The sequence below is a fragment of the Gymnogyps californianus genome, unplaced genomic scaffold, assembly GCF_018139145.2.
Source record: "Gymnogyps californianus isolate 813 unplaced genomic scaffold, ASM1813914v2 HiC_scaffold_39, whole genome shotgun sequence".
Lineage (NCBI taxonomy): Eukaryota > Metazoa > Chordata > Aves > Accipitriformes > Cathartidae > Gymnogyps > Gymnogyps californianus.
In genome coordinates this window covers 534,100-560,763 of record NW_026114279.1, presented here as the reverse complement: position 1 = coordinate 560,763, position 26,664 = coordinate 534,100, and the positions used below count along the sequence as shown (strand labels likewise).

General features: G+C 39.4%; 1 pseudogene; it reads right to left on the bottom strand.

Moving 5' to 3' along the window:
- Positions 1–3,475: 3,475 nt before the first annotated feature.
- Positions 3,476–26,664, bottom strand: part of LOC127028686 (dimethylglycine dehydrogenase, mitochondrial-like) — a 61,829-nt pseudogene continuing 38,640 nt past the window's right edge.

Sequence of the window (26,664 nt, the reverse complement as noted above, 5' to 3'; positions counted from 1 at the left end):
ATAGGAGAGGACAGATACACAGTTGGCCAAACTTAAGCTTTACAGTCGAAATTTCACATTTTTCCTCACAGAAAAAGAAATTTTTGAAATGAGATAAATTGAGACCTTTATAAATATTTTCAGTTGTGTATTAGACAAGGTGTTCATTTGATTTAAGAATGCATTTTCTATGCAAATTCAATCAATTTTAGTTTGTTTTCTGATCATCAGAATAAAAAATTCTACATGTGTTATTGACATAAATATTCTTTTTCAATCATGTGAATAAGGCTTTCAAATCCCCAAAGGATATCATATACTTTGCCCCTTACTTTAAAGGAAAGAAATACTGAGCTGGCTTATGCTTTTGTGGCCCTGATTTATGCATGCTTTTATATTTTATGTAGTTGCTGACTATGAATCTACATCTCTGTACATTTGAATCTACACAGGTTCTGTGTAGAAATGTGGTCTCTAGAGGCAAAATTTCAAATAACAGTTACTTAGCTGTGGCCATAACAGATATCATCCATACAAACAGAAATATGAATGTGCCATAGCTGTTGTGCTGGTCTGGTTCCAGAGGCAGAATTTAATCTCTCTTATTTCATTCTGCTTTCATAAGAACCTTGTCAATCACCCACTCAGTGCCCAGATTCCAGACAATGAATGGAAAAAGGAAAAATATTGCAGATATTAACATTCTTTTGCAAGGTCATATTACATTAATGTAGTTACTGGCATATTACAGGCACATAGTTGAATCTTCAGGATCTGATGCTAGTCACACCAAAAATCAGGCAATTTAAATAATCAACTGTTGTGAATGCTGGATTTTTAAGTGGACTCATAAACTGTTTGTTCTATTTTGCTGTCTATCTTTCTTTTTCCCCTTAGCAACACTGATTAAACTCCATAGAAAGCACTCACTTTGTTCTCATAGTTTCCTGTTTAATCTTGCTTTTCCACCACCACATAAATATATTCAGCAAGTGTTATCCATGCCAGCTGATGACACAGTTACCCCACCTCTACCCCAAGCTAGAGAGAAGACAATCTATATTGCTATCACAAAATTAATACAGTAAAAAATATGACTACATGGCAATTCAGGTGGTTCTTTCTCCTAAACCTATAGGACACTATTCTTGCATACAGTCTTCCCATTCAGTTGGCTCTGACCTCTGAGAAGAAGTTATCTACCTTTGTGACTATAGTCTCAGTGTACTTACTGTTTTCCTATGCTTCCTCTCTCTGGTGTCTGAAGCAGCTAAAACCATCACCTACAGCAAAAACTTAGTGAAATTCAGTGCTGAAATGAGCAAACCCCATGGCTGTAGCACTTCAGAAAGGAACAATCTGCTTGCTGGAGGTGTATCTCTGAAGTTAAAGACACTAGATGAGAGTGGTTGATGAAGCAGGACGATAAAGGGACTCATGGAGCACTACCATGAACTGAGGACCAAGAATAAGAAGCCTGGGGTAGTTTGTCACAGTGTGCCATTTTTGAGAACAGGATCATATTCTGAGGATCTGTGAGCAGCCATGCTTGTGGAGAAAGGACAGGTGTGAGTTGAAGGCTGAATATTTGCAACCCTGCCTGCTCCAGGCAGCCAGCTGTAAAATAGAGTCAGTATGAGGGGGATGAAAAATAAGCATGGGTCATATTTTAAAAAAAACAAACACAAAAAACCAAACAAAAAACCCCAAAACACAAAACCGTTCCCCTTTGGGCATCCAGGAAGAATACAACATCCAGCTATGGTCAGGCCATTCCACTGCTCTCCTCTGCTGCCTGAAGCTGCCTGAAGCTGCTACAGCACAGTGCAGTTTTAGGCAGGCAGCTACCAAGCTATTCTAGTAATACTATAAAAGAATTCCAGGTGAGATTCACTTGGCCTTCTTTAGACAAAGATTTGAAAAACAAGAGGTTCTGTCTGAACATCAGGAAAAGCTTTTTTTTTTACTGTGAGGGTGACTGAGCACTGGAACAGGTTGCCCAAAGAGGCTGTGGACTCTCCATCCCTGGAGATATTCAAAAGCCACCTGGACATAGTTCTGGGCAACAAGCTCTAGGTGACCTGCTTGAGCAGGGGGTTGGACAACAGGACCTCCAGAGGTCCCTTCCAACCTCAACCATTCTAAGATTCAATGATTTGTGCCAAAAGGTACTTCTACTTGGGGCTACTCTAGTATAAACTCCACTGTTCATGCTCTTAACTGAGTGAAATTATATCTCCTGACACAGGAATTTCTCCAAAAGATCTGAGTGTTTGGTATCTGAAAGATATGATGATAATATTATGCCTTATTTTCTGTTTCTGAAACAGATCTTGTTTGTCTAAATCCTACATTAAAACAATTATCACTGTCCCATTTGCCTTTGGAACAACATTTGCAAACAGATCATCCAGCAGCTTAACAGAATCTGTGCCTTTTACTTTAAACTTGCCAAATAGTGACAGGTCAATCACACTGACTTTTTCCATAACCTGTTTATACTCACGACCCACAGGGTCAAACCAATTTGTGTGCTGAAAACTGGGTCTGAAATAGAGCATTTACACACATAAAACACAATTTGACCATCTTGTGCTCTTTTCAGCAAAATGTAGTCTTCAATTTCTTCAGTTTAATAATCATTCGAGAGAGAGACTTTCCTAACTGTAGGTAGCTTACCCAATATTTTCCTTGGTCTAACATTATTAAAATCCTTTAACAACAGAGAAAGATATGGGTTGATATTTTATCAACCATTTTGTATAATAAACTGTGAACTGTTCAAATGTTAGAAGAAGTAGTCTGTCATGTAAATTTACAGCATACTTTGTTGCTGAATCATTTATTTGAGTTTAAGGTGTCAAAGGCTTTATTTCTGAACAGCAGAGTGTGTCTATTCCTTTATGAGCCTCATTTAGATTGGGACTCCAGTATCCCTGTGGAAAACATTTATTTGCTGGATGCTCCCTGATGCAAGCAGGTAACTAGGTAGGCAGACACAGAAAAAAAGAAAGGAGGATTGGGCTTCTCCTTTTCTGAGAATTATACAGAGAGGAATGAGCTTTTTCATGAAAACATTATCCTGTGCTACTGATCAAATAAGAAGAAAGGGAGAAAAATACAGATTTATGATGAACAAATTGTTCTCTAATCTCTTCCTTGAGCTAGGCTGCTCCCTGATACCCCATATCTAGAAGAGTTACAGGATACCTCGATGTGTGTTTTAGAATATCTGCATTATCAGAATGAAACGGATTCTAAAATATGGAAAAAACAATAATGGAAGATCTACTTAATAGAAACCTTTTAGCTGAAATGAATGATAAATGTATGCTTCTCATTAAGTTTAACTCAGCTGGCCCTTGCTGTCATGACAATTTATCAGGCAAAATAAAAAGGTAATCTTTCATTTACTTGTATTCAGTCTCATCTCCAGGTTTGTAGAACCAATGAGGTTGCTCCCATCCTGCATGAAAGCCCATTGAACATTTTGACTTCAGCAAATCATACAGCCCACTGGTTCTCTCTGTTGGTCTCCCAGCAAATCTTTCTTCTTTAGGGTAACCACCTAGGGAGGGAAAAAAAAACCAACCAAAAAACATGGCATACTAAATACTGTACATCACTGTCGTGGTTTAACCCCAGCCGGCAATTAAGCACCACACAGCCGCTCGCTCACTCCCCGCCCCCGCAGTGAGATAGGGGAGAGAATCAGGAAAAAAAAGTAAAACTCATGGGTTGAGATAAAGACAGTTTAATAGGACAGAAAAGGAAGGGAAAATAATAATAATAATAATAGAATATACAAAACAGGTGATGCACAATACAATTGCTCACCACCCACTGACTGATGCCCAGCCAATCCCCGAGCCGTGGTGCCCCCTGGCCAACTCCCCCCAGTTTATATACTGGGTATGATGTTATATGGTATGGAATACCCCTTTGGCTCGTTTGGGTCAGCTGTCCTGGCTGTGTCCCCTCCCAGTTTCTTGTGCACTCCCAGCCTCCGCTGGCAGGGCAATATGAAAAGCTGAAAAGTCCTTGACTTAGTATAAACACTGCTTAGCAACAACTAAAACATCAGTGTGTTATCAACATTATTCTCATCCTAAATCCAAAACACAGCACTGTACCAGCTACTAAGAAGAAAATTAATTTTATTCCAGCTGAAACCAGGACAATCACCAGGATAGAATACATATAATACACATATATAAAAAACAGAGAAATCTAGAGGCAGGCTTTGTTGGAATCCATTTTCAGGATATAAGTACATTTTAAAAAAAATACCTTCTTACCAATGTTATTAAAACCATAAGATTCTCTTGCTTTGGCTTCTGTGTATTCCGTGGTGGTCCACTTTCCATAGTGATTGGGATCTAATTCTATCAGGTCAAATGGAGGTTCCCCCTCAAGGATCCAGTCACTGAGGTACTTTCCTATGCCACCAGCATGCATAATGCCATACCTTAAAAACAAGAAGAAGTCCTGCAGTGCCAAGTCTTTTTTTTGTTTTGTTTTTAAAAATCAGTACTAGCATATACTACACCCCCAAAGTATTTTAAATTTTTCCCTCTTTTTTTGTTTTGTTTTGTTCTGTTTTGTCTTGTTTTCCAAGATTACGTGCTTTATTGACAGGTATTTCTAGTGCCCCACTGTCAGCAGCAAAACTCCATTGCTAATGTACAGCAGTTGCAGTGCTTGAGATTACAGCAAGCTCTTTTTTTTCTAAAGTTCAGAATTTAATAATCTTTTTCAGGGACATTAGAACTCCTCAACAATTAATACTAAAGAAAGTTCTCAAACTTCTGATATCCATTAAATACACTTTCTAGTCATAGAATATCTCCTTTTTCAATCAGATGTGATTAAAACAGACTCAGATTTGAAAACCAGACTGAGACATTCTGGCAGCTACAGTGAATATTTACATTACAGTGACAAGAGCAACAGCAGCAAAAGTCAGGAGACAATGCTACCGAGACAGCTTTAAAGAAGTTGAAAGACCAGCAGTACTTTTTATATTGCCCCACAGAATGTAGAGGAATTGGGAATAAAACTAGGAGACTTGTTTGCAGTGGTGCCAGAATTGAGCACTACCTTTTCTCATCTGATTTACCTTCTCCGTTCTCCACTACAACTACAAAGAGAACTGATTCTAGAAAGTTTATACTAACAAAATACACATGTAGGAATTTTCTGCTACCAGTCTGTAGCAAAAGCCTGTCCTGTTTCTACCTAATAAGTGTGTGAAGGATCAGACTGTAGAGCAGATCTCTTGTTAGAAACCCACATTAAAAGGAACCACACCAGACAGCAAAGGTAGGTGCTCAAAAGTTATGAAATGATAGATTTAAGATTTCCTTACTTAAACATTTTGTACATAATTCAAACTTTCAAAATGCTTGACATCTTGACATCCATGGGGAAAAGGCTATGTGTGAAATGTGCTCCCGTGAGGTACCTGAACTGGACAACTGGGAGACAAGGATCTTTGTTGTGCTGCAATATGTGTATGTCACCACTCAGTCCACATGTGACCAAACAGTACTATGTAATGCTAAATTACAGGCATCTCAGATTTGACACTCCAATGGTTAATGACAAATAATTATTAATACCAAAGAACTTTTGATTTTAATACCTCTGTGAATTAGTTTGTCATGTCTAAAAAAAAGTGCCAAAATATCCTTCTGTCTAGGGAAGATGTGAAAATAAATTCTTAGTTATTTGTGAAATGCTCCAATAAGCACAACAGAAAAATCCTTGAAGAAATAGTAAGTCCGTCCAAAACCAAGTTTAGATTAGCATGCAGCAATTAAATCACAGACACTCATACTGAATAGTGAAGCTAAGACAAACTTGAATTGCTGCTCATCAACTTTGCATTCTGAATTCTATGCTGTGATAAATGACCGAGTCCCGAAATAATGCGTTAACAGGAACTTGGATTATTAGCGAATAAAGGCAAGCAAACAGCGCTGGGTGCGCGGGGAGCCTGGGCTCTACCAACACGCACACCTACAGACAGCAGCATATAGCGTTTATAGTCTATACTCTTACATATTTAACAGGGTGATGCGATATGCAAATTGTCCTTCGCTTCGTATTAAAATGTTGAGGTTTGTTGAGTAATAATTAAGAATTTGGCACTTAGTAAAAAGGTTTCTATATTAATGTGACTGTATAGCACTATGTACTTACTGTATCAAAAATAAACTAACCTCAGATCATGGAGTTCTGACCCCGAGCTAGTTATAAGCATAAATTCTCCTGGATACAGTTGAGAGACTGTTAGCTCAGCATAAACTTTTCCTCTTGGTGTTAACATATGGCTTATATTTGTGGAACCCACCTACAGAGTAAAATTTGCAATTAAGGATGCAAAATATAACCTTTGAATTCTTAAACATTATGAAATATATGAAAATATGTCTTTACTTGAAAGAACAACTTTTTTGTTTGTTCTGCTATGCCATAATAGGAGAGGACAGATACACAGTTGGCCAAACTTAAGCTTTACAGTCGAAATTTCACATTTTTCCTCACAGAAAAAGAAATTTTTGAAATGAGATAAATTGAGACCTTTATAAATATTTTCAGTTGTGTATTAGACAAGGTGTTCATTTGATTTAAGAATGCATTTTCTATGCAAATTCAATCAATTTTAGTTTGTTTTCTGATCATCAGAATAAAAAATTCTACATGTGTTATTGACATAAATATTCTTTTTCAATCATGTGAATAAGGCTTTCAAATCCCCAAAGGATATCATATACTTTGCCCCTTACTTTAAAGGAAAGAAATACTGAGCTGGCTTATGCTTTTGTGGCCCTGATTTATGCATGCTTTTATATTTTATGTAGTTGCTGACTATGAATCTACATCTCTGTACATTTGAATCTACACAGGTTCTGTGTAGAAATGTGGTCTCTAGAGGCAAAATTTCAAATAACAGTTACTTAGCTGTGGCCATAACAGATATCATCCATACAAACAGAAATATGAATGTGCCATAGCTGTTGTGCTGGTCTGGTTCCAGAGGCAGAATTTAATCTCTCTTATTTCATTCTGCTTTCATAAGAACCTTGTCAATCACCCACTCAGTGCCCAGATTCCAGACAATGAATGGAAAAAGGAAAAATATTGCAGATATTAACATTCTTTTGCAAGGTCATATTACATTAATGTAGTTACTGGCATATTACAGGCACATAGTTGAATCTTCAGGATCTGATGCTAGTCACACCAAAAATCAGGCAATTTAAATAATCAACTGTTGTGAATGCTGGATTTTTAAGTGGACTCATAAACTGTTTGTTCTATTTTGCTGTCTATCTTTCTTTTTCCCCTTAGCAACACTGATTAAACTCCATAGAAAGCACTCACTTTGTTCTCATAGTTTCCTGTTTAATCTTGCTTTTCCACCACCACATAAATATATTCAGCAAGTGTTATCCATGCCAGCTGATGACACAGTTACCCCACCTCTACCCCAAGCTAGAGAGAAGACAATCTATATTGCTATCACAAAATTAATACAGTAAAAAAATATGACTACATGGCAATTCAGGTGGTTCTTTCTCCTAAACCTATAGGACACTATTCTTGCATACAGTCTTCCCATTCAGTTGGCTCTGACCTCTGAGAAGAAGTTATCTACCTTTGTGACTATAGTCTCAGTGTACTTACTGTTTTCCTATGCTTCCTCTCTCTGGTGTCTGAAGCAGCTAAAACCATCACCTACAGCAAAAACTTAGTGAAATTCAGTGCTGAAATGAGCAAACCCCATGGCTGTAGCACTTCAGAAAGGAACAATCTGCTTGCTGGAGGTGTATCTCTGAAGTTAAAGACACTAGATGAGAGTGGTTGATGAAGCAGGACGATAAAGGGACTCATGGAGCACTACCATGAACTGAGGACCAAGAATAAGAAGCCTGGGGTAGTTTGTCACAGTGTGCCATTTTTGAGAACAGGATCATATTCTGAGGATCTGTGAGCAGCCATGCTTGTGGAGAAAGGACAGGTGTGAGTTGAAGGCTGAATATTTGCAACCCTGCCTGCTCCAGGCAGCCAGCTGTAAAATAGAGTCAGTATGAGGGGGATGAAAAATAAGCATGGGTCATATTTTAAAAAAAACAAACAAAAAACCAAACAAAAAACCCCAAAACACAAAACCGTTCCCCTTTGGGCATCCAGGAAGAATACAACATCCAGCTATGGTCAGGCCATTCCACTGCTCTCCTCTGCTGCCTGAAGCTGCCTGAAGCTGCTACAGCACAGTGCAGTTTTAGGCAGGCAGCTACCAAGCTATTCTAGTAATACTATAAAAGAATTCCAGGTGAGATTCACTTGGCCTTCTTTAGACAAAGATTTGAAAAACAAGAGGTTCTGTCTGAACATCAGGAAAAGCTTTTTTTTTACTGTGAGGGTGACTGAGCACTGGAACAGGTTGCCCAAAGAGGCTGTGGACTCTCCATCCCTGGAGATATTCAAAAGCCACCTGGACATAGTTCTGGGCAACAAGCTCTAGGTGACCTGCTTGAGCAGGGGGTTGGACAACAGGACCTCCAGAGGTCCCTTCCAACCTCAACCATTCTAAGATTCAATGATTTGTGCCAAAAGGTACTTCTACTTGGGGCTACTCTAGTATAAACTCCACTGTTCATGCTCTTAACTGAGTGAAATTATATCTCCTGACACAGGAATTTCTCCAAAAGATCTGAGTGTTTGGTATCTGAAAGATATGATGATAATATTATGCCTTATTTTCTGTTTCTGAAACAGATCTTGTTTGTCTAAATCCTACATTAAAACAATTATCACTGTCCCATTTGCCTTTGGAACAACATTTGCAAACAGATCATCCAGCAGCTTAACAGAATCTGTGCCTTTTACTTTAAACTTGCCAAATAGTGACAGGTCAATCACACTGACTTTTTCCATAACCTGTTTATACTCACGACCCACAGGGTCAAACCAATTTGTGTGCTGAAAACTGGGTCTGAAATAGAGCATTTACACACATAAAACACAATTTGACCATCTTGTGCTCTTTTCAGCAAAATGTAGTCTTCAATTTCTTCAGTTTAATAATCATTCGAGAGAGAGACTTTCCTAACTGTAGGTAGCTTACCCAATATTTTCCTTGGTCTAACATTATTAAAATCCTTTAACAACAGAGAAAGATATGGGTTGATATTTTATCAACCATTTTGTATAATAAACTGTGAACTGTTCAAATGTTAGAAGAAGTAGTCTGTCATGTAAATTTACAGCATACTTTGTTGCTGAATCATTTATTTGAGTTTAAGGTGTCAAAGGCTTTATTTCTGAACAGCAGAGTGTGTCTATTCCTTTATGAGCCTCATTTAGATTGGGACTCCAGTATCCCTGTGGAAAACATTTATTTGCTGGATGCTCCCTGATGCAAGCAGGTAACTAGGTAGGCAGACACAGAAAAAAAGAAAGGAGGATTGGGCTTCTCCTTTTCTGAGAATTATACAGAGAGGAATGAGCTTTTTCATGAAAACATTATCCTGTGCTACTGATCAAATAAGAAGAAAGGGAGAAAAATACAGATTTATGATGAACAAATTGTTCTCTAATCTCTTCCTTGAGCTAGGCTGCTCCCTGATACCCCATATCTAGAAGAGTTACAGGATACCTCGATGTGTGTTTTAGAATATCTGCATTATCAGAATGAAACGGATTCTAAAATATGGAAAAAACAATAATGGAAGATCTACTTAATAGAAACCTTTTAGCTGAAATGAATGATAAATGTATGCTTCTCATTAAGTTTAACTCAGCTGGCCCTTGCTGTCATGACAATTTATCAGGCAAAATAAAAAGGTAATCTTTCATTTACTTGTATTCAGTCTCATCTCCAGGTTTGTAGAACCAATGAGGTTGCTCCCATCCTGCATGAAAGCCCATTGAACATTTTGACTTCAGCAAATCATACAGCCCACTGGTTCTCTCTGTTGGTCTCCCAGCAAATCTTTCTTCTTTAGGGTAACCACCTAGGGAGGGAAAAAAAAACCAACCAAAAAACATGGCATACTAAATACTGTACATCACTGTCGTGGTTTAACCCCAGCCGGCAATTAAGCACCACACAGCCGCTCGCTCACTCCCCGCCCCCGCAGTGAGATAGGGGAGAGAATCAGGAAAAAAAAGTAAAACTCATGGGTTGAGATAAAGACAGTTTAATAGGACAGAAAAGGAAGGGAAAATAATAATAATAATAATAGAATATACAAAACAGGTGATGCACAATACAATTGCTCACCACCCACTGACTGATGCCCAGCCAATCCCCGAGCCGTGGTGCCCCCTGGCCAACTCCCCCAGTTTATATACTGGGTATGATGTTATATGGTATGGAATACCCCTTTGGCTCGTTTGGGTCAGCTGTCCTGGCTGTGTCCCCTCCCAGTTTCTTGTGCACTCCCAGCCTCCGCTGGCAGGGCAATATGAAAAGCTGAAAAGTCCTTGACTTAGTATAAACACTGCTTAGCAACAACTAAAACATCAGTGTGTTATCAACATTATTCTCATCCTAAATCCAAAACACAGCACTGTACCAGCTACTAAGAAGAAAATTAATTTTATTCCAGCTGAAACCAGGACAATCACCAGGATAGAATACATATAATACACATATATAAAAACAGAGAAATCTAGAGGCAGGCTTTGTTGGAATCCATTTTCAGGATATAAGTACATTTTAAAAAAATACCTTCTTACCAATGTTATTAAAACCATAAGATTCTCTTGCTTTGGCTTCTGTGTATTCCGTGGTGGTCCACTTTCCATAGTGATTGGGATCTAATTCTATCAGGTCAAATGGAGGTTCCCCCTCAAGGATCCAGTCACTGAGGTACTTTCCTATGCCACCAGCATGCATAATGCCATACCTTAAAAACAAGAAGAAGTCCTGCAGTGCCAAGTCTTTTTTTTGTTTTGTTTTTAAAAATCAGTACTAGCATATACTACACCCCCAAAGTATTTTAAATTTTTCCCTCTTTTTTTGTTTTGTTTTGTTCTGTTTTGTCTTGTTTTCCAAGATTACGTGCTTTATTGACAGGTATTTCTAGTGCCCCACTGTCAGCAGCAAAACTCCATTGCTAATGTACAGCAGTTGCAGTGCTTGAGATTACAGCAAGCTCTTTTTTTCTAAAGTTCAGAATTTAATAATCTTTTTCAGGGACATTAGAACTCCTCAACAATTAATACTAAAGAAAGTTCTCAAACTTCTGATATCCATTAAATACACTTTCTAGTCATAGAATATCTCCTTTTTCAATCAGATGTGATTAAAACAGACTCAGATTTGAAAACCAGACTGAGACATTCTGGCAGCTACAGTGAATATTTACATTACAGTGACAAGAGCAACAGCAGCAAAAGTCAGGAGACAATGCTACCGAGACAGCTTTAAAGAAGTTGAAAGACCAGCAGTACTTTTTATATTGCCCCACAGAATGTAGAGGAATTGGGAATAAAACTAGGAGACTTGTTTGCAGTGGTGCCAGAATTGAGCACTACCTTTTCTCATCTGATTTACCTTCTCCGTTCTCCACTACAACTACAAAGAGAACTGATTCTAGAAAGTTTATACTAACAAAATACACATGTAGGAATTTTCTGCTACCAGTCTGTAGCAAAAGCCTGTCCTGTTTCTACCTAATAAGTGTGTGAAGGATCAGACTGTAGAGCAGATCTCTTGTTAGAAACCCACATTAAAAGGAACCACACCAGACAGCAAAGGTAGGTGCTCAAAAGTTATGAAATGATAGATTTAAGATTTCCTTACTTAAACATTTTGTACATAATTCAAACTTTCAAAATGCTTGACATCTTGACATCCATGGGGAAAAGGCTATGTGTGAAATGTGCTCCCGTGAGGTACCTGAACTGGACAACTGGGAGACAAGGATCTTTGTTGTGCTGCAATATGTGTATGTCACCACTCAGTCCACATGTGACCAAACAGTACTATGTAATGCTAAATTACAGGCATCTCAGATTTGACACTCCAATGGTTAATGACAAATAATTATTAATACCAAAGAACTTTTGATTTTAATACCTCTGTGAATTAGTTTGTCATGTCTAAAAAAAAGTGCCAAAATATCCTTCTGTCTAGGGAAGATGTGAAAATAAATTCTTAGTTATTTGTGAAATGCTCCAATAAGCACAACAGAAAAATCCTTGAAGAAATAGTAAGTCCGTCCAAAACCAAGTTTAGATTAGCATGCAGCAATTAAATCACAGACACTCATACTGAATAGTGAAGCTAAGACAAACTTGAATTGCTGCTCATCAACTTTGCATTCTGAATTCTATGCTGTGATAAATGACCGAGTCCCGAAATAATGCGTTAACAGGAACTTGGATTATTAGCGAATAAAGGCAAGCAAACAGCGCTGGGTGCGCGGGGAGCCTGGGCTCTACCAACACGCACACCTACAGACAGCAGCATATAGCGTTTATAGTCTATACTCTTACATATTTAACAGGGTGATGCGATATGCAAATTGTCCTTCGCTTCGTATTAAAATGTTGAGGTTTGTTGAGTAATAATTAAGAATTTGGCACTTAGTAAAAAGGTTTCTATATTAATGTGACTGTATAGCACTATGTACTTACTGTATCAAAAATAAACTAACCTCAGATCATGGAGTTCTGACCCCGAGCTAGTTATAAGCATAAATTCTCCTGGATACAGTTGAGAGACTGTTAGCTCAGCATAAACTTTTCCTCTTGGTGTTAACATATGGCTTATATTTGTGGAACCCACCTACAGAGTAAAATTTGCAATTAAGGATGCAAAATATAACCTTTGAATTCTTAAACATTATGAAATATATGAAAATATGTCTTTACTTGAAAGAACAACTTTTTTGTTTGTTCTGCTATGCCATAATAGGAGAGGACAGATACACAGTTGGCCAAACTTAAGCTTTACAGTCGAAATTTCACATTTTTCCTCACAGAAAAAGAAATTTTTGAAATGAGATAAATTGAGACCTTTATAAATATTTTCAGTTGTGTATTAGACAAGGTGTTCATTTGATTTAAGAATGCATTTTCTATGCAAATTCAATCAATTTTAGTTTGTTTTCTGATCATCAGAATAAAAAATTCTACATGTGTTATTGACATAAATATTCTTTTTCAATCATGTGAATAAGGCTTTCAAATCCCCAAAGGATATCATATACTTTGCCCCTTACTTTAAAGGAAAGAAATACTGAGCTGGCTTATGCTTTTGTGGCCCTGATTTATGCATGCTTTTATATTTTATGTAGTTGCTGACTATGAATCTACATCTCTGTACATTTGAATCTACACAGGTTCTGTGTAGAAATGTGGTCTCTAGAGGCAAAATTTCAAATAACAGTTACTTAGCTGTGGCCATAACAGATATCATCCATACAAACAGAAATATGAATGTGCCATAGCTGTTGTGCTGGTCTGGTTCCAGAGGCAGAATTTAATCTCTCTTATTTCATTCTGCTTTCATAAGAACCTTGTCAATCACCCACTCAGTGCCCAGATTCCAGACAATGAATGGAAAAAGGAAAAATATTGCAGATATTAACATTCTTTTGCAAGGTCATATTACATTAATGTAGTTACTGGCATATTACAGGCACATAGTTGAATCTTCAGGATCTGATGCTAGTCACACCAAAAATCAGGCAATTTAAATAATCAACTGTTGTGAATGCTGGATTTTTAAGTGGACTCATAAACTGTTTGTTCTATTTTGCTGTCTATCTTTCTTTTTCCCCTTAGCAACACTGATTAAACTCCATAGAAAGCACTCACTTTGTTCTCATAGTTTCCTGTTTAATCTTGCTTTTCCACCACCACATAAATATATTCAGCAAGTGTTATCCATGCCAGCTGATGACACAGTTACCCCACCTCTACCCCAAGCTAGAGAGAAGACAATCTATATTGCTATCACAAAATTAATACAGTAAAAAATATGACTACATGGCAATTCAGGTGGTTCTTTCTCCTAAACCTATAGGACACTATTCTTGCATACAGTCTTCCCATTCAGTTGGCTCTGACCTCTGAGAAGAAGTTATCTACCTTTGTGACTATAGTCTCAGTGTACTTACTGTTTTCCTATGCTTCCTCTCTCTGGTGTCTGAAGCAGCTAAAACCATCACCTACAGCAAAAACTTAGTGAAATTCAGTGCTGAAATGAGCAAACCCCATGGCTGTAGCACTTCAGAAAGGAACAATCTGCTTGCTGGAGGTGTATCTCTGAAGTTAAAGACACTAGATGAGAGTGGTTGATGAAGCAGGACGATAAAGGGACTCATGGAGCACTACCATGAACTGAGGACCAAGAATAAGAAGCCTGGGGTAGTTTGTCACAGTGTGCCATTTTTGAGAACAGGATCATATTCTGAGGATCTGTGAGCAGCCATGCTTGTGGAGAAAGGACAGGTGTGAGTTGAAGGCTGAATATTTGCAACCCTGCCTGCTCCAGGCAGCCAGCTGTAAAATAGAGTCAGTATGAGGGGGATGAAAAATAAGCATGGGTCATATTTTAAAAAAAACAAACACAAAAAACCAAACAAAAAACCCCAAAACACAAAACCGTTCCCCTTTGGGCATCCAGGAAGAATACAACATCCAGCTATGGTCAGGCCATTCCACTGCTCTCCTCTGCTGCCTGAAGCTGCCTGAAGCTGCTACAGCACAGTGCAGTTTTAGGCAGGCAGCTACCAAGCTATTCTAGTAATACTATAAAAGAATTCCAGGTGAGATTCACTTGGCCTTCTTTAGACAAAGATTTGAAAAACAAGAGGTTCTGTCTGAACATCAGGAAAAGCTTTTTTTTTTACTGTGAGGGTGACTGAGCACTGGAACAGGTTGCCCAAAGAGGCTGTGGACTCTCCATCCCTGGAGATATTCAAAAGCCACCTGGACATAGTTCTGGGCAACAAGCTCTAGGTGACCTGCTTGAGCAGGGGGTTGGACAACAGGACCTCCAGAGGTCCCTTCCAACCTCAACCATTCTAAGATTCAATGATTTGTGCCAAAAGGTACTTCTACTTGGGGCTACTCTAGTATAAACTCCACTGTTCATGCTCTTAACTGAGTGAAATTATATCTCCTGACACAGGAATTTCTCCAAAAGATCTGAGTGTTTGGTATCTGAAAGATATGATGATAATATTATGCCTTATTTTCTGTTTCTGAAACAGATCTTGTTTGTCTAAATCCTACATTAAAACAATTATCACTGTCCCATTTGCCTTTGGAACAACATTTGCAAACAGATCATCCAGCAGCTTAACAGAATCTGTGCCTTTTACTTTAAACTTGCCAAATAGTGACAGGTCAATCACACTGACTTTTTCCATAACCTGTTTATACTCACGACCCACAGGGTCAAACCAATTTGTGTGCTGAAAACTGGGTCTGAAATAGAGCATTTACACACATAAAACACAATTTGACCATCTTGTGCTCTTTTCAGCAAAATGTAGTCTTCAATTTCTTCAGTTTAATAATCATTCGAGAGAGAGACTTTCCTAACTGTAGGTAGCTTACCCAATATTTTCCTTGGTCTAACATTATTAAAATCCTTTAACAACAGAGAAAGATATGGGTTGATATTTTATCAACCATTTTGTATAATAAACTGTGAACTGTTCAAATGTTAGAAGAAGTAGTCTGTCATGTAAATTTACAGCATACTTTGTTGCTGAATCATTTATTTGAGTTTAAGGTGTCAAAGGCTTTATTTCTGAACAGCAGAGTGTGTCTATTCCTTTATGAGCCTCATTTAGATTGGGACTCCAGTATCCCTGTGGAAAACATTTATTTGCTGGATGCTCCCTGATGCAAGCAGGTAACTAGGTAGGCAGACACAGAAAAAAAGAAAGGAGGATTGGGCTTCTCCTTTTCTGAGAATTATACAGAGAGGAATGAGCTTTTTCATGAAAACATTATCCTGTGCTACTGATCAAATAAGAAGAAAGGGAGAAAAATACAGATTTATGATGAACAAATTGTTCTCTAATCTCTTCCTTGAGCTAGGCTGCTCCCTGATACCCCATATCTAGAAGAGTTACAGGATACCTCGATGTGTGTTTTAGAATATCTGCATTATCAGAATGAAACGGATTCTAAAATATGGAAAAAACAATAATGGAAGATCTACTTAATAGAAACCTTTTAGCTGAAATGAATGATAAATGTATGCTTCTCATTAAGTTTAACTCAGCTGGCCCTTGCTGTCATGACAATTTATCAGGCAAAATAAAAAGGTAATCTTTCATTTACTTGTATTCAGTCTCATCTCCAGGTTTGTAGAACCAATGAGGTTGCTCCCATCCTGCATGAAAGCCCATTGAACATTTTGACTTCAGCAAATCATACAGCCCACTGGTTCTCTCTGTTGGTCTCCCAGCAAATCTTTCTTCTTTAGGGTAACCACCTAGGGAGGGAAAAAAAAACCAACCAAAAAACATGGCATACTAAATACTGTACATCACTGTCGTGGTTTAACCCCAGCCGGCAATTAAGCACCACACAGCCGCTCGCTCACTCCCCGCCCCCGCAGTGAGATAGGGGAGAGAATCAGGAAAAAAAAGTAAAACTCATGGGTTGAGATAAAGACAGTTTAATAGGACAGAAAAGGAAGGGAAAATAATAATAATAATAATAGAATATACAAAACAGGTGATGCACAATACAATTGCTCACCACCCACTGACTGATGCCCAGCCAATCCCCGAGCCGTGGTGCCCCCTGGCCAACTCCCCCCAGTTTATATACTGGGTATGATGTTATATGGTATGGAATACCCCTTTGGCTCGTTTGGGTCAGCTGTCCTGGCTGTGTCCCCTCCCAGTTTCTTGTGCACTCCCAGCCTCCGCTGGCAGGGCAATATGAAAAGCTGAAAAGTCCTTGACTTAGTATAAACACTGCTTAGCAACAACTAAAACATCAGTGTGTTATCAACATTATTCTCATCCTAAATCCAAAACACAGCACTGTACCAGCTACTAAGAAGAAAATTAATTTTATTCCAGCTGAAACCAGGACAATCACCAGGATAGAATACATATAATACACATATATAAAAACAGAGAAATCTAGAGGCAGGCTTTGTTGGAATCCATTTTCAGGATATAAGTACATTTTAAAAAAATACCTTCTTACCAATGTTATTAAAACCATAAGATTCTCTTGCTTTGGCTTCTGTGTATTCCGTGGTGGTCCACTTTCCATAGTGATTGGGATCTAATTCTATCAGGTCAAATGGAGGTTCCCCTCAAGGATCCAGTCACTGAGGTACTTTCCTATGCCACCAGCATGCATAATGCCATACCTTAAAAACAAGAAGAAGTCCTGCAGTGCCAAGTCTTTTTTTTGTTTTGTTTTTAAAAATCAGTACTAGCATATACTACACCCCCAAAGTATTTTAAATTTTTCCCTCTTTTTTTGTTTTGTTTTGTTCTGTTTTGTCTTGTTTTCCAAGATTACGTGCTTTATTGACAGGTATTTCTAGTGCCCCACTGTCAGCAGCAAAACTCCATTGCTAATGTACAGCAGTTGCAGTGCTTGAGATTACAGCAAGCTCTTTTTTTTCTAAAGTTCAGAATTTAATAATCTTTTTCAGGGACATTAGAACTCCTCAACAATTAATACTAAAGAAAGTTCTCAAACTTCTGATATCCATTAAATACACTTTCTAGTCATAGAATATCTCCTTTTTCAATCAGATGTGATTAAAACAGACTCAGATTTGAAAACCAGACTGAGACATTCTGGCAGCTACAGTGAATATTTACATTACAGTGACAAGAGCAACAGCAGCAAAAGTCAGGAGACAATGCTACCGAGACAGCTTTAAAGAAGTTGAAAGACCAGCAGTACTTTTTATATTGCCCCACAGAATGTAGAGGAATTGGGAATAAAACTAGGAGACTTGTTTGCAGTGGTGCCAGAATTGAGCACTACCTTTTCTCATCTGATTTACCTTCTCCGTTCTCCACTACAACTACAAAGAGAACTGATTCTAGAAAGTTTATACTAACAAAATACACATGTAGGAATTTTCTGCTACCAGTCTGTAGCAAAAGCCTGTCCTGTTTCTACCTAATAAGTGTGTGAAGGATCAGACTGTAGAGCAGATCTCTTGTTAGAAACCCACATTAAAAGGAACCACACCAGACAGCAAAGGTAGGTGCTCAAAAGTTATGAAATGATAGATTTAAGATTTCCTTACTTAAACATTTTGTACATAATTCAAACTTTCAAAATGCTTGACATCTTGACATCCATGGGGAAAAGGCTATGTGTGAAATGTGCTCCCGTGAGGTACCTGAACTGGACAACTGGGAGACAAGGATCTTTGTTGTGCTGCAATATGTGTATGTCACCACTCAGTCCACATGTGACCAAACAGTACTATGTAATGCTAAATTACAGGCATCTCAGATTTGACACTCCAATGGTTAATGACAAATAATTATTAATACCAAAGAACTTTTGATTTTAATACCTCTGTGAATTAGTTTGTCATGTCTAAAAAAAAGTGCCAAAATATCCTTCTGTCTAGGGAAGATGTGAAAATAAATTCTTAGTTATTTGTGAAATGCTCCAATAAGCACAACAGAAAAATCCTTGAAGAAATAGTAAGTCCGTCCAAAACCAAGTTTAGATTAGCATGCAGCAATTAAATCACAGACACTCATACTGAATAGTGAAGCTAAGACAAACTTGAATTGCTGCTCATCAACTTTGCATTCTGAATTCTATGCTGTGATAAATGACCGAGTCCCGAAATAATGCGTTAACAGGAACTTGGATTATTAGCGAATAAAGGCAAGCAAACAGCGCTGGGTGCGCGGGGAGCCTGGGCTCTACCAACACGCACACCTACAGACAGCAGCATATAGCGTTTATAGTCTATACTCTTACATATTTAACAGGGTGATGCGATATGCAAATTGTTCTTCGCTTCGTATTAAAATGAGTTTTGCAAGTCTCTTTCACATGCACACTGCCTCTTGGTGGTCTTGGGCGGGGGTCTTGGGATGAAGTAAGAGTCTTCCTCAGCGACCTTTATACAGATTTTTAAGGTTGAACTCTTCGCCTTCTTATCTCGTGCAGCGCGTGTCTTCTGTCATTCCTTCTGGTAATCAATCGTCCCCCAACCGGTTTTAAGCTTGTACCACTTAGAAACTTACAACCCCATAGATAAAGGAACTTCTGCAGTTTGCGATTACACAATCTTCCCCGTTAGGGTCCGCAGTTGCATTAAAACAATGGTGCTTTCACTCAACTATGTCTTCATATCTACATGAACCAATCCTCCCTCTTCTATTCTGTTTTTTTACTCACACGAATCACATTCACATTTCTCACATATGCCATCAATTAAACAGGCAAAGATCTTATGGGGAAAAAAAAAGAAGGATGTAATCATTTAATTCTAATGCATTTGCATAAGAATGAATTCAGATTACATAGACAACTTAGTTCTGGCACTTCCTAACTGTAGAATGCCTGACTTCATAATCTTCATGAGATTACTTTGATGTAGTGTTTTTTTATCTGTAATTTTTTTTTTTTTAAATAAAACAGAAATATCAAACAGTTGAGTACATGAAGGAATTCTGCCAAACACGCTCCTTTAGGCTGTTCAGCAGAAATCTTCTCAGCACAAGCTTGTATCACTGCAGTCGATGCGGTAAGGATGAGTGCTTGTAAACTGCCACTCTAAGTACTACAGAAGAGCTAGCCGTTGCTGGTGTTAATTTAATTAGGCAACTCTTAGTTATTCATAGGTTTTGCAAGCATGGCTACAATGCCTTCAGGAACAGCTCCAGAAGTTTTAGCCAGCTTAAGTCTCCCTGCACCATTCACTGCAGCCAAAAGCACAGGGGAACGCAGCACAGAGACCATTGCGTGACTGTGGGTGGTGACAGACCAAATACAATGAAGCTTTTTAGCTTCAGCTGAAGGCTGCTGAGCTGGTGGCAGGTTAACCCGGGGGCAAGACAGCCTGGGAGGCAGCCCCGCGATGTGGAGTTGCTACTACAGGTGCAGCACTGCACTTGGGCTGACTGGTCTCTGCATTCTGCAGAGCTTTGCAGTTCTGACTGTGCAATCAGTTGATTCTGTATGGTGCTCCTAGCTGGGCCTACATTATCAGAGATTTTAAATTACACAGGGTGCCCAAATCCCTCATCACCTCAGATAATGGAGAGCTGATTGTATTAATATATCCACTGAAGTTCTGCTACACAGGAATCAAACACATGCTTTGCAGGGATGGGATGTTACAAGTAGCTGTAGAGCGGTACAGCTTAGGAATCTCAGTCTTCATATAAGGATTTAGAGAAAATTTCCTTAATGAACACAATCCTTCCAATCCCTGCCAAACTTGGTTTGCTCTGTGCTATGCTCCCCATTGTTCCTGTCCTATTCTTGTGTTTTACTTGTTTATGAGTCCTTGCTTCTCACTGATTTTCAACTCCTGAAGTTTCTCATTCCACTCCTTTTTCCTAGGAAATCTGAGTCCCTGCACACCATGGTCCCTTTTCTAGTGTCTTTGTCACAGGTTTAGCCGATTTTCTATCCCATTTCTACAGAAAAACTCCTGTTCAGTCTCTGGCTGTGGAATACTACTGTAGATACAATTCAGGACTTCTAGTGTAAGATTTAGTGAATCTCTGTCAAGTGTTTATGAGCTGTAACATTTATAAAGGCTTGTGAATGGGTGTCATGGTTTGACCCCAGCCAGCAACTAAGCACCACGCAGCTGCTCACCCCTCCCCCCTCCCAGTGGGATGGGGAGGAGAATCAGGAAAAAAAAAGTAAAACTCGTGGGTTGAGATAAGAACAGTTTAATAACTAAAGTAAAATAAAATATAATACTAACTAATAATAATAATATAATAATAATTGTAATGAAAAGGAATATAACCAAAAAAAGAGAGAGAAATAACACCCAAGAAAAGACAAGTGATGCACAATGCAATTGCTCACCACCCGCTGACTGATGCCAGAGCAGCGATCCGCCCCTCCTGGCCAACTCCCCCCTGTTTATATACTGGGCATGATGTTCCATGGTATGGAATACCCCTTTGGCTAGGTCAGGTCAGCTGCCCCGGCTATGTTCCCTCCCAGCTTCTTGCACACCTGCTTGCTGGCAGAGCATGGGAAACCGAAAAGTCCTTGGCTTAAGATAAGCGCTACTTTTAGTAACAACTAAAACATCAGAGTGTTATCAACATTATTCTCACACTAAATCCAAAACACAGCACTGTACCAGCTACTAAGAAGAAAATTAACTCTATCCCAGCCAAAACCAGGACAATGGGCCTCATGGATAGATTTTGTGAAGAATGGCAGAAAGGCATATCTTTTAGAGAAAGGTCGCTTCTGCCAAATGTGAAGTTCATTCTCAGAAATTGGGGAGATTAGAGCTTTTCAAAAGACAGACTTCACCCCAAAAAACTTAACACAGCAAAACAACATACCTTCCAATAATCTCGTTCTTTGGAATGGTTACACTGCTTTGACTTAAACTTTTCTGAATAAAATTCTAGCCTACTCTTGTTAACATTTTCAAACCTATAAGTAAATAAAACAGTCTTAAATGAGAAGCATTGAGCAACCTTAATAATAAACAGTGCTACAAGCTCTGCTAACTATACTTAACTTCTTTGCACATTAAAATGCCTAGCAAGCTGATAATTTTAGATAATAAAATTCCTCTAAACTAAAAGCACTAAGTCCTCTGTCACAATGTCCCTGCTAGTTGACTATGAGATAAGGATTTGCTAATGCACACAAAAAATTACAACACTGGTAGAAACACTGCAGTGACCCAGAAGTGTAGAACAGAGTCAAAAGTCCCTGAAAAGCAGACAAAGTAATCCAATGACAGCAACATAATTGCGACCTGTGTCTAAACATTTAGAGATTAATCAAATTTCTGAAATAAGTTGTTTTAAGAAACTTAAACATATAACACTGGTCTTCAGTTATTCCTATATGGAACTTTGATTCTGTTCCCATTGACACCAATGAAGGAAAACAGGCTTCAAAGTCTGGCAGCACAATAATGAACTTAAACAGTCTTTTTTTTGTGAACTAGGACTAGGCAAACCACTTCTGTAACTATAAGTTCTGCAAATGTTACTAAAAGATAACAGTTTTGTTGTTTGGTTTGGTTTTTTTTAAATCCAAGCAGCAAAGATGAATACCTTTCACAATGAATCATTGCAAAATTACCAAACTTTTATTTTGAGGGCCTCTGAAAGCATGTTAGTGATACTGCCTTATCTTATGATCTGAGGGTTTGTTTGGTTTGGACTGAAAGAAAACTGGAAAAAGCTGAGCTGGATTTTGAACAGCAAATTAGGCAATTGGAAAAACAATGTTCAATAACATGTGCCTGGAATTGGATTCAGTTCATTCTATCCATCTTGAATCAATGGGCAAACTAAGACAATTAAAGAGAAGTCAGTAAGAGTTTTACCACTGACTTCAGTGGGGCCAGAGCACATAAGATGTAAATCACATTCAAAGAAAATATCATAATGGGCAGGAGAGAATAAATGACACCAGTAAAACACCCATTCCTGTTGTCACACTACCCTCTTCATTTGCTTTCCTCCAACACCCAGCAACATCATTTTTCAGCTCAACCTTCAACAGTCAGAACCATTACGTTCATATCCCTAGAGCAGTCAGTCACCCAGTATGCTGGCAGTGCCTTCTGCTTAGTATGCCTTCAACTCTTCACCCAAAAGTTAATACTTCATATTAGAAGTTCTCCCTGTACCACTCATTCTTGCCACAACTTCAGTGACACCAGTTTCTGCATATGCCAAACAATTGTTGAACACAATGTAATTCAAAGCGATGCATAAAATGAACTGGAAAGTGTATTGTAAAGCCGAGCACTTTTATGGCTTTAACTTTCTGCACAGATAGTACCAAGTACCCATTTCTTGCTGCTTCACAGAGTGTCACAGATATTGGCCTCCAGAATAAAAGGGGGAAACAAACTGAAAAAAATAGTGAGAATTACAAGGAAGAAATAAGAGAAGGATGAGCTTGTAATATGTGGGTAGTGGTTATTAAGACTATTTCCAATTACATTTTACATAAGATATGTGCAAAACAACCCCCAAACCCATGAAATTTTGCAAAGCTTGAGCTGACTGCCATTTTTACAATATGGCAGACAAAAGTTGTCATGAAGAATTTACTCACCCGAAACCAATAGCTACCCAGTAATTTCTGACACCCTGATGTGGTCCCATCATAGGAAGAATGTCTGGAGAATAGGTGATAGGACCCGCAATTGTGTTTATGATGTCTTTTTTCAGAACTGGGACCATTTCCATAGCAGCCTCAATATGCTCCATTATTCTGTCTAAATCAGACTCAAAAAGTTCTTTTCCAAAAGCTGCACAAATATTTGACGCTTATTATATACTTGCTAATTACACTGAAAATGCTTACATTTTAAATAGTTATGCAATCTAGATATATAATAGTTATATGGAATTCATCAATGAGTATGTTCAAGCCTTTGCCATCCTACACGAGAAAAATGGTGTGCGTAAATCCCTAGTTACCTGCAGGATCAAGTTTATTGTCACTGCAGTTACACTGTCCTTTATACATATTTGTTTAACCCTAAGGTCATGCAAATTCAACAATGAAGTAGAAAGAAAGTGGAGAAACATAGAAACTTCCTTCTATGTTAATAAGACCTACTTGGTGCTTGCAGTTGGCAACGACATGGTTGAGAGCCTCTGGGTAAGGATGAAGGGGAAAGCAAATAAAGCAGATGTTGTTGTGGGAGTCTACTATTGACCACCCAGCCAGGATAATGACATTGATGAATTATTCTACAAGGAATTAAGGGATATCTCTAGATCAACTGCCCTTGTCCTTATGGGTGATTTTAACTTCCCAGACATCAACTGGGAATATCATACAGCAGACACAAACAGGTCCAGGAAATTCCTGAAGCATGTTGAAGATGATAACTTCTTGGTGCAGGTACTAAGGGAGCCGACTAGGAAAAGTGCCCTCCCAGATTTGTTGTTTGTAAACAGAGAGGGACTTATGGGAGAAGTGGTGAATGGTGGCTGTCTTGGTCACAGTGACCACAAAGTAGTTGAGTTTCAAATCATTGGCGATATAGGAGAAAAAGTGCCAGCAAAACTTCGACCCTGGATATGGGGAGAGCAGACTTCGGGCTGCTGAAGGAACTAGTTAATAAGGTCCACTGGGAATCTGCTTTTGAAGGTATAGGGGTCCAGGAACGCTGGTCACTTCTTAAGAGCCATCTCTTAAGAGCACAGGAGCAGGCAATTCCAGTGTCAGAAGTCAAGCAAGCAGGGCAGAAGGCCAGCTTGGCTGAGCAGGGATCTCCTAGAACTTAGGCGGAAAAGAAAAGTGTACGGACATTGGAAGCAAGGACAGGTGACATGGGAGGACTACAGAGATGCTGTTCGCCAATGTAGGGAGAAAATTCATGCGGCCAAAGCTCGATTAGAGTTCAAGCTGGCCAGCACTGTGAAGGACAACAAAAAGGGCTTTTTTAAAATATGTTAACAGCAAAAGGAGGATCAGAGATAACATTGGTCCATTACTTGATGAGGTCGGTCACCTCACAAATAGGGACATAGACAAAGCAGAGACATTTAATGCCTTCTTTGCCTCTGTCTTTAACACCGATGATGGGCTCTGGGACCCCTGGAGCCCTGTGTTGGAAGACCGTGACTGGGGGGATGATAAACTCCCAGCCAACTCTGAACTTGTTTGAGACTTGCTGCTCCAGCTGGATGTGCATAAGTCCATGGGGCCCAATGGGATTCATCCCAGGGTACTGAAATCGCTGGCTGATGTCATCACGGGACCTCTCTCTGTTATTTTTCAATGGTCTTGGGAGTCTGGAGAGGTCCCAGTCAACTGGAAGCTGGCAAATGTTGTCCCAATTTTCAGAAAGGGTAAGAAGGAAGACCCTGGTAATTACAGGCCTATCAGTCTCACTTCAGTGCCTGGTAAAATTATGGAGAAGGTTATTCTGGGAGTTATTGAAAAACACTTGAGAGACAATGCAGGCATTGGTCGTAGCCAGCACGGGTTCATGAGGGGAAAGTCCTGCTTAACCAACTTAATTTCCTTTTATGACAAGGTCACCCATCTAGTTGACCAAGGGAAGCCAGTAGATGTGGGTTTTTTTGGATTTTAGCAAAGCTTTTGATACTGTCTCTCACAGTATCCTTCTGGACAAAACGTCCAGCATACAGCTAGACAAGTCCATAATACGATGGGTGAGCAATTGGCTGACGGGTCGGGCTCAAAGAGTTATAGTAAATGGGGTTACATCAGGCTGGCAGCCAGTCACCAGTGGGGTTCCCCAGGGCTCAGTTTTAGGGCCAGTGCTCTTTAATGTTTTTATAAATGATCTGGATGCAGGAGTCGAATGTACATTAAGTAAGTTTGCCAATGATACTAAACTAGGAAGAGCTGTGGACTCCCTCGAGGGTAGAGAGGCCTTACAGGGAGATCTGGATAGACTAGGGAGCTGGGCAATCACCAACCATATGAAATTTAACAAGAGCAAGTGCCAGATTCTGCACCTGGGACAGGGTAATCCTGGTTATACATACAAATTGGGGGATGAGAGGCTGGAGAGCAGCCCCGCGGAAAGAGATCTGGGGTTTGGGTTGATGGCAAGTTGAATATGAGTCAACAGTGTGCCCTGGCAGCCAAAAGGGCCAACCGGGTCCTGGGGTGCATCAAGCACAGCATAGCTAGCCGGTCGAGGGAGGTGATTGTCCCCCTCTACACTGCACTGGTGTGGCCCCACCTCGAGTACTGTGTGCAGTTTTGGGTGCCTCAATATAAGAGGGACATCAAACTATTAGAGTGTGTCCAGAGGAGGGCGACCAAGATGGTGAAAGGCCTCGAGGGCGAGACTTATGAGGAGCGGCTGAGGTCACTTGGTTTGTTCAGCTTGGAGAAGAGAAGGCTGAGGGGTGACCTCATCGCAGTCTACAACTTCCTCAAGGGGGGCAGCAGAGGGGGAGGTGCTGATCTCCTCCCTCTGGTGACCAGGGATAGGACACGAGGAAATGGAATGAAGCTGTGTCAGGGGAAGTTCAGATTGGACATTAGGAAAAGGCTCTTCACTGAGAGGGTGGTCAGTCACTGGAACAGGCTCCCCAGGGAAGTGGTCATGGCACCAAGCCTGTCAGAGTTCCAAGGAGAGTCTGGATGACGCTCTTAGTCATATGGTTTAGTTTTAGGTAGTCCTGCAAGGAGCAGGGAGTTGGACTCGATGATCCTTATGGGTCCCTTCCAATTTGAGATATTCTATGATTCTATGATACATGGGTCAGGTAGTGGTTACTCAAGAGAGCAGAAGTCCTTATGAGGAAGATGTAACTGCAGCTGTAATCATGGAGATCAGGGCAGCTCACCACACAGAATGCCATCATCCCCTCTTGTCTCACCCTTGTTTATGGTGACCCTGCTCATTTGACTGAAACAGTAGATCTTTGCTAATGCAAGTTTGGACAGAGCAGACTGAGGAACGATTATGTGAGCAGTTTGATCAATAAATATGAAAGAGATGATAAATTCTGACTGTTG